Here is a 12,096-nt window from a genome sequence, read left to right as displayed (position 1 = left end):
GGTGGAGGAGAAGGTGGAGGACCTCTGGATCTAGTGTGATATGCCGATGATGCTAGAACGCACGAACCAACATTTGGGAATGGTAATAATAAAAAGAAGTAAAAACAAAGGTAACCAAGTCAGCAAGACGAAATAAAAAAGTGTTTGCATAAGCAAGTAACACGTAAGGTCATGCAACAGTTCACGTCCTAATTTGGGGACCTCGTAGTGCCCGAGGTAGGCCTAAGAGACACATAAACTTGGAGGAAATTCATGCCAACATTGCCTCATTCCATTAATGCGAAAATAAGCCAAATCATTCTTTCACTAAATCGAAATAATAATTATAAAGTCACTAATGGCATTGAGCCTTATTACATCAAAATCTAATGAAATCTAATCTAGAAAGCAGTAAAGAACATTATCTCCTAGTCTACTTGGTCCTCGAAGGACCTTCTCCATGCTTGGCTCTCTTGACTCCATCAACCACACTTCCCAGATCACGCATGTCGAGTATCAAGTAAGTCGTTGCTAGCTTCCCTCTTTCATCATAGCCTATACCTTGACAATCCCAAAGCCTCTTTCTCATCTTCCTCTCTAGCTCTATCAGGCCTTGCTCTAGGTTCTCCAACCTCTCTGTCAACTTGTTTGCAATCTCTTTCCATTCTTTGATCGCTTCTATATCCACCTTATGTTGCTCCAAATGCTTAGCTTCAGATTTGAGCACTCTTTTGCGTAGCCTTTTGTACTTTACCTGAGCCTCAGCCACCTCATCTATGATTCTATCTTTCAGATTGACCCTCGATTTGACATCTCCGGTTATGTCATCTTCCACGAGAGGTAGTAATACATATAACCAGCGGGATACTTGTCTGGTTCAATAGTCTCTCCGTCCACGATGATCTTTTGGTTCCATATGTGCTGGGCCTCAAATTTGAATGGGATAACATCTTCTTTGAAGTCCGCTTTATACTGAACCATGTTGGAAACCCGAGGTATGACTTGCTTCCTCCCAGCTTGCCTCATTACCCTTATAGGAGCGTAAGGGTAGATGCCTCGCAACCCAATCAATACCAAGTGAGTAGTTCCTTTGGAATTGATGATGAACTCGCTACTAGGAAAACACTCGAACATCCAATGCACTTGCTCGTCTGTCAGATTACTGAAGAAACGCACCTAGCCTACAGCATTCCCAGGTTTTTCAAACCTATCTGGGGCGAATGTCATCTTCTTTGGTTGATGACTGGCTATGTAGTCGCTCAATGGTCTGCGCAAGAGCTCTTGGCGGTAATTTCCCCTCTGAAAGTGTTTTAGCAGCCAAACCTGTAGTAGGAGATTGCAACCCTTGAAGTGCCCAAAACCATGCTTGCACCGGTCCAAGGGTCGGTACATCTTAGCTAGTCCATTGATACCCACCATCATGGTCCTGCCGACCATGGCTAAGCGAGTGTGAATTCTCCCTCCTTGCATCGGAAAGATCAACAAACCCAAGAAGCAAACTATGAAGACATAAACCCGACGGTCTACTCATCCCAAAGAGGTAATATCTAGTTCTTCGTGATGCAAGTGAAATTATTTGTTGTACCCATATCGCTCATAGAGAAACTCGAAGGGGGTGTATGATTCTTCAAGCAAACCAATTCGTCTTTCTTCTTAAACCCTAACATTTTTAGAAAACCGTGTGGGGTGCGATTTTCTGGCACCAATAGACCTGGACTATCCCATGGAAACTTGGTGAAGCCTCTTATCTCTTCCAAAAGAGGAATCATTTCATACTGCCAAATCAAAAGACAACTCCCTTTTCATCCCAAAACATGGTGGTTGCCTTAATTAATTCCCTGTTGGTTCAAATATTCAGCAAAGATGGCAAGTTACCTAGTACTCTCCTCACGTAATTTCTGTCACATGGTGCAAGGTCATTCCACCAGTCAATTATCAGGGGTGGGATACTCTGAATCATACCAAACCTGGTATTTCGTGCTTTGTTTTCTGCAAACAAATAAGAGTTAGCCCTTTCTCCCTCCAGATTCGACTATTCATGCAGTAACGGTCAACATGTTCGCACGTCTTCTCCGAGTAATGCACATAATATAATGGTGTCATTTGGAATTGTGAAAATCCCTTTGGACTTTGGACAAGGTTTATCTGAATGGATTAATGCGTCAGTGATGTTTCAATCTACACTAGGTTTAGCATGAGTGGGGTTTCTAGAAAGGTGTAGACTAATACTCTCAAGTGGACGACTTGAGAAGAAAAGGCACGGGACCGTCGACTGCACCGCTAATCGACTAGTCTACTGCTAATAAGCCTTTCCGGTATAAAAGGGTGTTTTAGGAAAGCGCGAACACTCATCAAGCGCCACTATGTTGATAATAAGCACGAGTGGAGTATGATGTGGAAAGCGTGCTTTATACAAAAAAACATCAACACGTTGCCAGATATTTTGCATGATGAAAGCACGTAAAAATAATAATAATAATGTGATAAAGATGAATAGGAGAAGGAAAAGAAAGAGGAAAGACAATGGAGATAAGTTAGCATAACTCATGAAAAAAAAGTTCCAGAACATAATTAAATGAAGCAATAGGGGAGACAGGCACATGATACTGTAATTTTAAGCAAATAAGAGAAATAGGGAGAGGATGTACATGATATAGCAACTTAAAGCAAATAAAGTAAATGGGAGGGGGATGTACAGGAAGTCAAATAACCCGTTAATCCACATAAGTGAAACTTCATTATGGTAAGAGCCTACGTATATTCCCAGTAGAGTCGGCATGCTATCGCATTTCGTTTACTCGCGAAAGCGGGTTTTGACGTGTGAAAACTCCTTTAAATGGGTATTACAAGAGAATAGTCACCACCTAATGATTTTAAGGTGTGTTAGGGCACCTATTTGCAAATAACTCTATTTTAACTAGTCTGTGTCACCAAAGATCAGGTAAGGGCTCAAATTACCTCAAAGAGAAGATGTTACGCACTCTTCGAGGTCCACAACTGTGGGTCCCGACCAAAATTTACGCTATGTGGGATTATTGTATTATAATTATTTTATATGATCACATAAGTTAAAGGAAGATAGGTAATCAAAATATCCAACTACGATGTAAAACAAGTATAAAGAAGATTGCACATATGAAAGCAATAGACTATTCATTAATAGATGATTGGTACAACTCCTTGGAGATTACAAGATACAACCCAATTTGTTCTAAGCCCGAATAAACAAAGGTGCAAGTAGTAAACGTATGAGGGGTCCTAAGTTTTTTAGCCTAAAGGATTACCCTGTGCAACATAAATAATATTCTGCAACTCCCTTGAGGTAGGGGTTGACCATATTATTCAGCGGGCACAGACTATCATCTCCTGCTACCCAATTACTATGTTAAAGTTGTTTACCTAAAGAGTCTATTTCAATTCTAAACCGCGTCCTATGCGTGCATTACCCGTCTCATGCATGTGGTCCAAGAGGCTTTGGACCTACAATTTGGATGGTTCAAGACTTTACTTAGGGTGATCAAAATGATAAAACTAGGTGCACATGCAAACATGTAGAACTGCACATAACAGCAATTAAGGGCTCAAGTTAGCCTCCTCCACACATAAGCACAAAAGCACGCGAAACAGTCACACATTTTATACTAACAAGGTTTCAGATTATATAGTAAAGGGTCATAGGCAGTTTTGGGATTGAGACGCATTAAAGTTGTTCAAAACCTATAGGCATGGCTTCTACGTGACTGCATGAATTAATAAAATCTCATAAACAATATAGCTGGTCAGATTATCAAAGCTGCAGATTATAATCGTTATTAAAAGCCTATAGGGATGATCTCTAGGTGATTCGTCCTTGGGTAGTGAAACCGTTGAAAACTCAGAATTATTCGTCTTTGATCCCATAGGATGTTTTCTAAGCGAGCAGTGATATCCTATAGGTATGTTTTCTAAACAGTTGAATACGAATTCATTTTGCTAAATCCTATAGGCATGTTTCTAGGCGGGCAGTGATAAGAACAGCAACAACGGCAATTTAATTAATCAATTAAAGCCTTATAGACATGGTATCTAGATGAGTGCCGATAGAAGCAAATCTTAATTACTTAACACGGCCCTATAGGCATGATGTCTAACAATCACATAGCAAATTGAGCAAATAACCAATGACGTCTAAATCCTATGGACATGCCATCTAGTAGCGTATGGGAGTAGAGCATGTGAACAAGTGAAGCAATTAGATTCTTATGAGCATGTTTTCTAACAGTGTATGGAAATAAGACATATTGAGCAAGTAAAGCACTTAGGTTCCTATAGGCATTCCATCAATGTATAGAAATAGAGCATGTCAAACAAGATAGCAAACAAAGCATTTAGACCCTATAGACATATTTTCGACTCATTCATGCGAGAATTAAAGTACCCCAGTCCCCCTTTTACTAATTTTCCCCATCATTCGTTATTACAAGTTATTATATGCCCAAATAAAATAATACAAACAGAATAAAACAGTCACAAGCCCAATAGAACAGCTATAATCCCAACAGAAAGTAACCCAGTGATGTTCTGGGCCTTCAACGGCCTTGCTCTCCGGACAACCAGCAAACCCAAATCCCGAGCTCACAAGGACAACTAAAATGCACCTGAATCCACTATTTAGGTCCAACAACACATACGGCCCAACAAACCAGGCACAAACATGAAGACAATTGTCTTGCTTACCCAGTAACTAACAACCCACGTAACAGCCCAACACAAACTAATTACTCAAGTAACTTCAGATATAGACACATACATAGGGGGATACTTAGGGGGTTATAGCTAATAAAGAAACTGGACTTGTTGAACATGATATCCCAGAGGTAAAAGAAGCACATGAATAGAACAATTTTAGCAGAAGTTCTCAAAGAGATTTCAACAAGTAGGGGTTTAAGAAAAACATGGTGCAGGACTGATTCGAGGAAAATTCATACATGGAAGCTTTAACAGGAAGATCTAAGGTAAGACATGTTTAAAACTAGTCCTATGGCTAAACAAAGATCCCTATCATGAAAGTCCTAAACAAACCAATCATATAAACACAGTTCTATGGGTGTGACACAATAATTAGCAAGTATTCACTTAATTCTATAAAGATATTAGAGATTCTACAGGTTGATCATACATGATAAGCTCAGCTACGCATCCAGGATTGCCCAAAGGCATTAGGCTCAAGCAGATTTAACACTAGCAGGCAGGGTTCTATCATGACAACAGAATTACAGTAAGCATGGAACATAATACATTGTTGGGGCTCACAAATGGTATAGAAACATAAGTCATGTTTGTCTAAAAGTTTAGACAGTATCGACATGCAAAATTTCACCCGATCATGGATTAATTCTAAGAAAGTTAGCAGTTTGTACATGACTACACCAAATATGAAATATAAGGAAGGCATGGCCACAGCTAATTGGTAATCAAACAGGACTTTTTAAAAGCAGTCAGACTAGTATGCATAGTCCAAATCAACTTACAAACACCCACTTAGTTCAAATATGAGGGACTTAACACATTCAAATTCCAGGCAGACACCAATCATCTCAAGAAGGCTTAAGAAATATAAGGTGATTCGGGGAGTCATGGAAGATGAAACTATACAAAATTAAAGGTTAATATGAAAGTCAGGTAATACTTAAGAGGGCCAGAACTTTATTCCAATCGACTGCACCTAAAAGAATAGGCTACTCATTTAGAAGCATTGGACTTAGGTAATATTAGAACACAAAGAATTGCAGAAGAAACATCATCAAGATTAACAATTAGTAGAACATGTGATAATCATACAACATTAGGAGTTCACAAGTAGTAGGAAACTGAGTCAAACAATAGAGGCACACAGAATTCACATAGACATAATCGTATAAGAGGAAAGTAATTTAAATTGTAAAGGGAGATAACACTAACCAGTTTCAAAGATAAACGAGCAAAAGAGTGAGAAACTTAGAATGCCATCAATGGCAGTAATTGATAGAGAACGAAGAGAACCCAGATCCCGGTGCGCCAGAGTTCATAGGAGCTTCAATGAGCCCCGAGTAGTGCTCGCACTAGGGAGGTCGATAGATGAGATTCCGGTGGCCTTGGCTTTCAGTCGGACACCATCAAGAGCGTAGAATAGTATAGAAAGTGTGAGAGTGAGAGAAGTAAAGTGATTAAAGTCTGTTAGGGAAACGGAAAAGGGGGTTTTTATAGTAGCAAAATTGAACGAACAAACAAGGAAACACAATCAATCAAACACAAATAAGGAAAGAAAAGCATGCAAAATCAATGTAGGAGAAAAATCGGGCAAACCTTAGTTCAAGAAGGAGAACAAAAATAGTCAAAGATCTCACTGAATCAGACCCAATATAACCTGGTAGTGAATATACCAAGTCAAGAACATGAAGATAATACGGAATCGGAGTCGAACGAACACCTACTGATTTAACTTCCATAAATAACTGAGTACCAAACACTGTAACATTGAGATGGTAAGAATCTCCGTGTGTGCGAAAAAGGAAAGGAAGCATGGAAGATTTTCTATGTGATATCGGATTAGGATTGGGATTTGAGTGAGGAGGCTAGGGTTTCTCTTAGAAAGAAGGAGAGGAGAGGATTTAGGGGCAGCGGTCTCAGGGAAATGGTAGGGTTTCGAGTAAGTTTGGTTAATTAAAGAGGGTTGGGTGAGCGAGGGCCGTTAATCTTAAAAGGTCAATGGCTAGGATGAAGAGATGAGTGGGGCGGGTTGTTTAGTGGGTCGCGACTGGATCGTGACAGGTGTAAGTCAATTGGGTCATTCGGTTTGGGCTAAAGAGATTGAGCCAAATGTGTTGGGAATTTGGGCCATTGAAATGGTCCGAAAATGGGCCTGTTTTGGGCTAGCTCTTGAAACACCCAAAATTAATTAAAAACTAAATTACTAAAACGTCTAGTAAATAGTAAAAATATTATTTTTGTTGTGAAAATGCATGAAAATAATAACTAAACATTATAAAAAAAATATAAAATGCTATTTTATCATAAATAATATAATAAACGCAATTATTTATAGAATATCGGCTATTATTGTAACTACTGTAGATAAAATAGAAAAATTGCAAATGTAATTACGTAAAAATGAGATACAATATTATAAAATGCATGTGAGTATAAAATGATAAATCTGGATGATCAAAATCACTCTAAAAATAATTTGAAGGGATAATTGATAAATATTTGAACAAATTAAATGCAACAAAATCAATTTTAAAGCTTACAAAATTATAGAAAATACTTATATGACCTTTGTAAATTGGGTAATAATGTAAAATGATCTTTTGAAAGTATATAGAAAACTTTATAAAATATGAGGGCAATTTGGGTATCAACACCCACTCATCTGGTACCGCCGGTAACAGCATCCTCTCTTTCTGGAATCGGATCATGAATTCTCGTAGCAATTCAGCCTCGCCCTACACAATCCTGAATATGTATGCCTTTCTGGCTTGAACCTTCCTTGCTCCAGCATGGGCCCTAATGAACGAGTCTGCAAGCATCTCAAAAGAATCTCTTGAATGCTCATGTAAGAAAGAATACCATGTCAGGGCCCCCTTTGTGAGGGTTTCACCAAACTTCTTCAACAAAACTGACTCGATCTCGTGTTGAGCCAAATCATTCCTTTTCACAGCCATGGTGTAGGTTTTGATGTGCTCCTGCGGATTCGGAGTCTCGTCGTATTTTGGTATGTCCGGCATCTTGAACCTCTTTGGAATTAATTCTGGTGCTACGCTCGGCTTAAATGATAATTGCGTGTATTTTTTCGAATCTGGACCTTTTGGTACTGGTGGTGCACCCGAAATATAATCCATCCGAGCGTGAAACTCCTTTGCATTTGATCCATTCATTCGTTCATTTCCCTCATAAACCTCATAAGCTCGATTTTGAAGGGATCATTCCCATTGTTATTCCCATATCTGCTACCGGTTCCATCGGCTTTGTCGAAACCGACTTCACCCCTTGGGGTGTTGTTATCGACCCTCTGTGATATTTGGTTGGTAGGAACACTGGGAGGAATCGGGCCCCTTCATTCACATTGGTGGAGGCGTCTGACAATGTTTGTTTTAACTGTATCATCACTCATTCCTGCCTTGAGAGGTGTTTCATGATTGCTTTCTGCTGATCACTCAAGATTTTAACCGTCTCTACGACATGTTCCTCCTCTGCATCATCGGGAGTCGATTCCCGCACATGCCGAGGATACTGGCCATCTCGGCCCGGGGTCGTTTGATTCCCTTCATTACGAGTCTCACTAATTGAGTCATCATGTTGGGACAATTCTTCGATTTCCTCAACGTTGTGTGTGATGTTGACATCATTAGCTGTCATATCTAGTTTTTTACTAAGGAAAGAATCAAAACAAGTTAGTAATAAACGAATAAATCAAAACAATTATGCAGCTGTCTATGCGCCACGATGGTAACCAAACTGTTTACCCGTAAAATGGTACAGTTAAATTTGTTACGTAGTTTATAGATCAGGGAATTGATTTAATCAAAAAATGATAAAGAGATGAGGTTAAAATTGAGATTTAACGATTGAAATTGAAGAAGATAGCAAGCATGGCTCCGAACTCAGCATTTCCGAGAGCACAAATGGGAATAACGACAAAGTGAGAGAAAGATGTTAATTTCAGAGCAAAATAGTAAAATATAGCCTTTTTGTATAGAATGTTTCATGTGTTTACAATGGCCGCTGAGCCTGCTATTTATAGCTTTACCTAGGGAAACAAGATCCTAGGATCAAGCTCCTCTTAAATGATAATAAAAGAGTCATTGGTGAACGTGTAACGGCAGGCCATGAATGCAAATATTCTCTGTAACAGTCGCTCATATAATGTTAGTGAATATTTTCTCATTGAATGATATCCGATGGCAAACCCTTGGCCTTCTCCCGTCTACTACGCTCCCTTCGAGATTTACTCGATATCGACTGCATTCGTCGTATCCGGTATTAGTTATTTCCTGACTTGTCCTTTGCCTATCTTCGGTTCCATGTGTCACGTTACCATTCGACAATCCGTTATAAACCAATTTTACCCCATGCATAACTTGTTGTATTTCTATTTAGGAATACAAGAGATTTATACACTTACACAAGACTCTATCAAAAGAAACAAAATAAAGAAAAATATCCTAAGGATCAGCTCCTATAATTAAGTCACCTATCTATGGAAAAAGTAATATATTTACGTCTCGTTAATTATTCAGTAACAAGGAGCAACAGTAGCAACAGTAACAGTGATAACATTAGTAGTGTAGTATTTTAGTTTTTGTTGTGTAGTGCAAATGGAATGGCAGTCCCCACGAGGCCAAGACTGAGGATTTCGACAATTGATGTGGGTAAAAATAGCACGGTCTAGCCAGTTTTCGGACTGGTCATTCAAAAATAGCCAGCGTTTACCAAGTCAATAAAAAATAGCCACTATTTTGCTGCAACAGAGACCGGTCCAGCATAACATACTGGAGTTCAGTGCACCTGTGTATGAACTTCCAGCATATTATGCTGGAACTCCAACACACGGAAAGTTCCAGCATAATATACTGGAGATTCGAGCACTTGTGTATGAACTTCAAGCATAATATACTGGACCGGTATACTTTGCTGGAACTCCAGTATATTATGCTAGAGTTCTAGTGTACTTATGCTGGAACTCCATCATATTATGCTGGAGTTCCAACATACTTATCCTGGAACTCCAGTATAATATGTTGGAGTTCAAGTATACTTATGCTAGAACTCCAGCATAATATACTAGCGTATTTTCCGGGTTTTAAACAGTGTTTTCGCTCAGATTTATCTTTACATGAAAAGTGACTAAATTTCGATTACTTTTAAAATTGGGCAATTTTTGAACGACCACTTGTAAATCTGGCTATTTTTTAATTTCTCCCTTGATGTGGCCATGCCATTATCCTTGAGTCCGGAATCAAAATATTGTCTTTTTTGGACTCAAAATACTTTTTTAGGTGAAAAAAAAATATAGTGACCAAAATATGTAAAACGCGTTTCAATACTATGTAGGTAGAAACAGTAAATGAGTGACTAATTCTTAAAAAAAAAAAAAAAAAAAAAAAAAAAAAAAATTAGAGGGGTCTAGGATTTTATAGATATGGCTGTCAAATTCAATAAGACCACAATCCGTCATGTTTATTAAATATCACTGTTTTAACTCTGTCTTTACTTGCTAGGGAGGGATATACTCTTGTTTAAGGACAAAATTACCCATTGAAGCCCTAAGGTGACTAGAAATATTGTTTAACTGGATAAAAAAATTATGAAAAATAATACTCCCTCTGTTTCAATTTAAATGACACAATTTTTTTATTAGTCCGTTCAAAAAAGAATGTCACATTTCTACAATTAGAAATAATTCAACTTTAAACTTTTTATTTTACATATTTTACCCCTAATGAAAAGTTCTTATAACCATACAAATGCCATGGTCTCACAAAGCTTTTATCCCTTAAGGTTTTAATACCATAAGTTTTAAAAGTCTTTTTGTATTTTTCTTAAACTCTGTGTCGAGTCAAACTAACTCATCTAAATTGAAACACAAGGAGTATTAAAATAATACTTAGATATTTGTGTTTTATTGTTTTAAAATTTCTTAATTAAAAAAACTACTCCTTCCGTTTTAATTTAGATGACACACTTTCTTTATTAGTCCATTCCAAAAAGAATAATATATTTTTTTATTTAGAAATAATTTAACTTTAAACTTTTTATTCTAAACCTCTTTACCCTTACTCCCTCCGATCCACAATAAGTGACCAATTTGCCTTTTTATTTTACGTCCAAAATAAGTGTTCATTTATATAATCAAGAAAAAATACAATTTGTTTTTCCAAAATTGCCCTTGTATGTATCCCTAAAAAGTCTTTTACTCATCACATTAAATTATGCTACAACACTTAATTAAGGGTAGTTTAGTCATACTAATTATTTTTGTGTAGAATTTAGTATTTCCTTAATGGATGTACCCAAGGCAAATTGATCACTTATTATGGACCGGAGGGAGTAATGAGAAGCATTTATAGCCATACAAATATTATTGATCCCATTAAGCTTTTGCCTCTTCAGTTTTTAGCAACACATATTTTAAAAGTTTTTCTTTTTTCTTAAACTTTGTTTTAAGTCAAACTACATCATCTAAATTGAAACGGGGAGCAACATTTTTTGACAGTTTAAAAAGGAAAAAGTGTTAAAACATAAAATGAGAAAGGAAGTAGATAATCTCATGCAGGGAGATAAATGTCTTTGTGTGAAAAGTGACGTCACAGTTGCGTCAAGAAGAAAAGATTGTTTGACTGCATGGCCATGATTGCTCCCTTTAACCAGAGGAAGATTTGGGTGCTATCCCGTAGCAGGAGCCTAGTGGATCGGATTGTCTTTTTTTTTATATGTTTTTTTCTATCAAAAAAAAAAATTAAGTCTAAAAAAAGATAACATTTCGGTTCCGGACTCCATTATCCTTGCCCCTGCCACGCTGCAAAAAACGAAGTGTAGCCCACCCCTTTCTACCACTAAATGATTTTGTTATATAAATTTTATATGGTCATACAGTCTTGGATTCTCTATCACCCTCAGTAGCCAGCAGGCAAAAAACCACCCATCCTTAGCACTGATTCCGCTGGGTACATCAGTGTTTCTGCTGCGTCTGACTTACCTAAGTAATGGGAATTGTGGAACCTACTTAGAATAAAGACGTAAAGGCGTTCACTCGCATCGAGAAACCAATATGATACTCGGATAAAGAAGAAAAGTTACGGTGGATGAACTGTAAGAATAATTATAAAATAAATTTTCTAAAGATTGGAGAATTCATATTGGCGAACTCCACTAATTTGGAACTGAGCAGTAGTTATTGATGCACATTACATAGAGTCAATTACTCAAATGATCAGTCAACTATCTCAAATTATCTCCTAAAGTCACTTTCCTTTCGTTTGTAACAACAAAGTTACTGAACTATGCCTATTGCGCTCAGAAGGTCACCCAACTAGATTTTTCAAATTTTGGATTGCCAAATACCTATTTTACCCTCTAAATTATAAATATTTATCTTCT

This window comes from Nicotiana attenuata, chromosome 1 (genome assembly GCF_001879085.1).
Source record: "Nicotiana attenuata strain UT chromosome 1, NIATTr2, whole genome shotgun sequence".
Lineage (NCBI taxonomy): Eukaryota > Viridiplantae > Streptophyta > Magnoliopsida > Solanales > Solanaceae > Nicotiana > Nicotiana attenuata.
The sequence above is the reverse complement of the archived record's forward strand: the minus strand, read 5'-3'. Positions refer to the sequence as shown.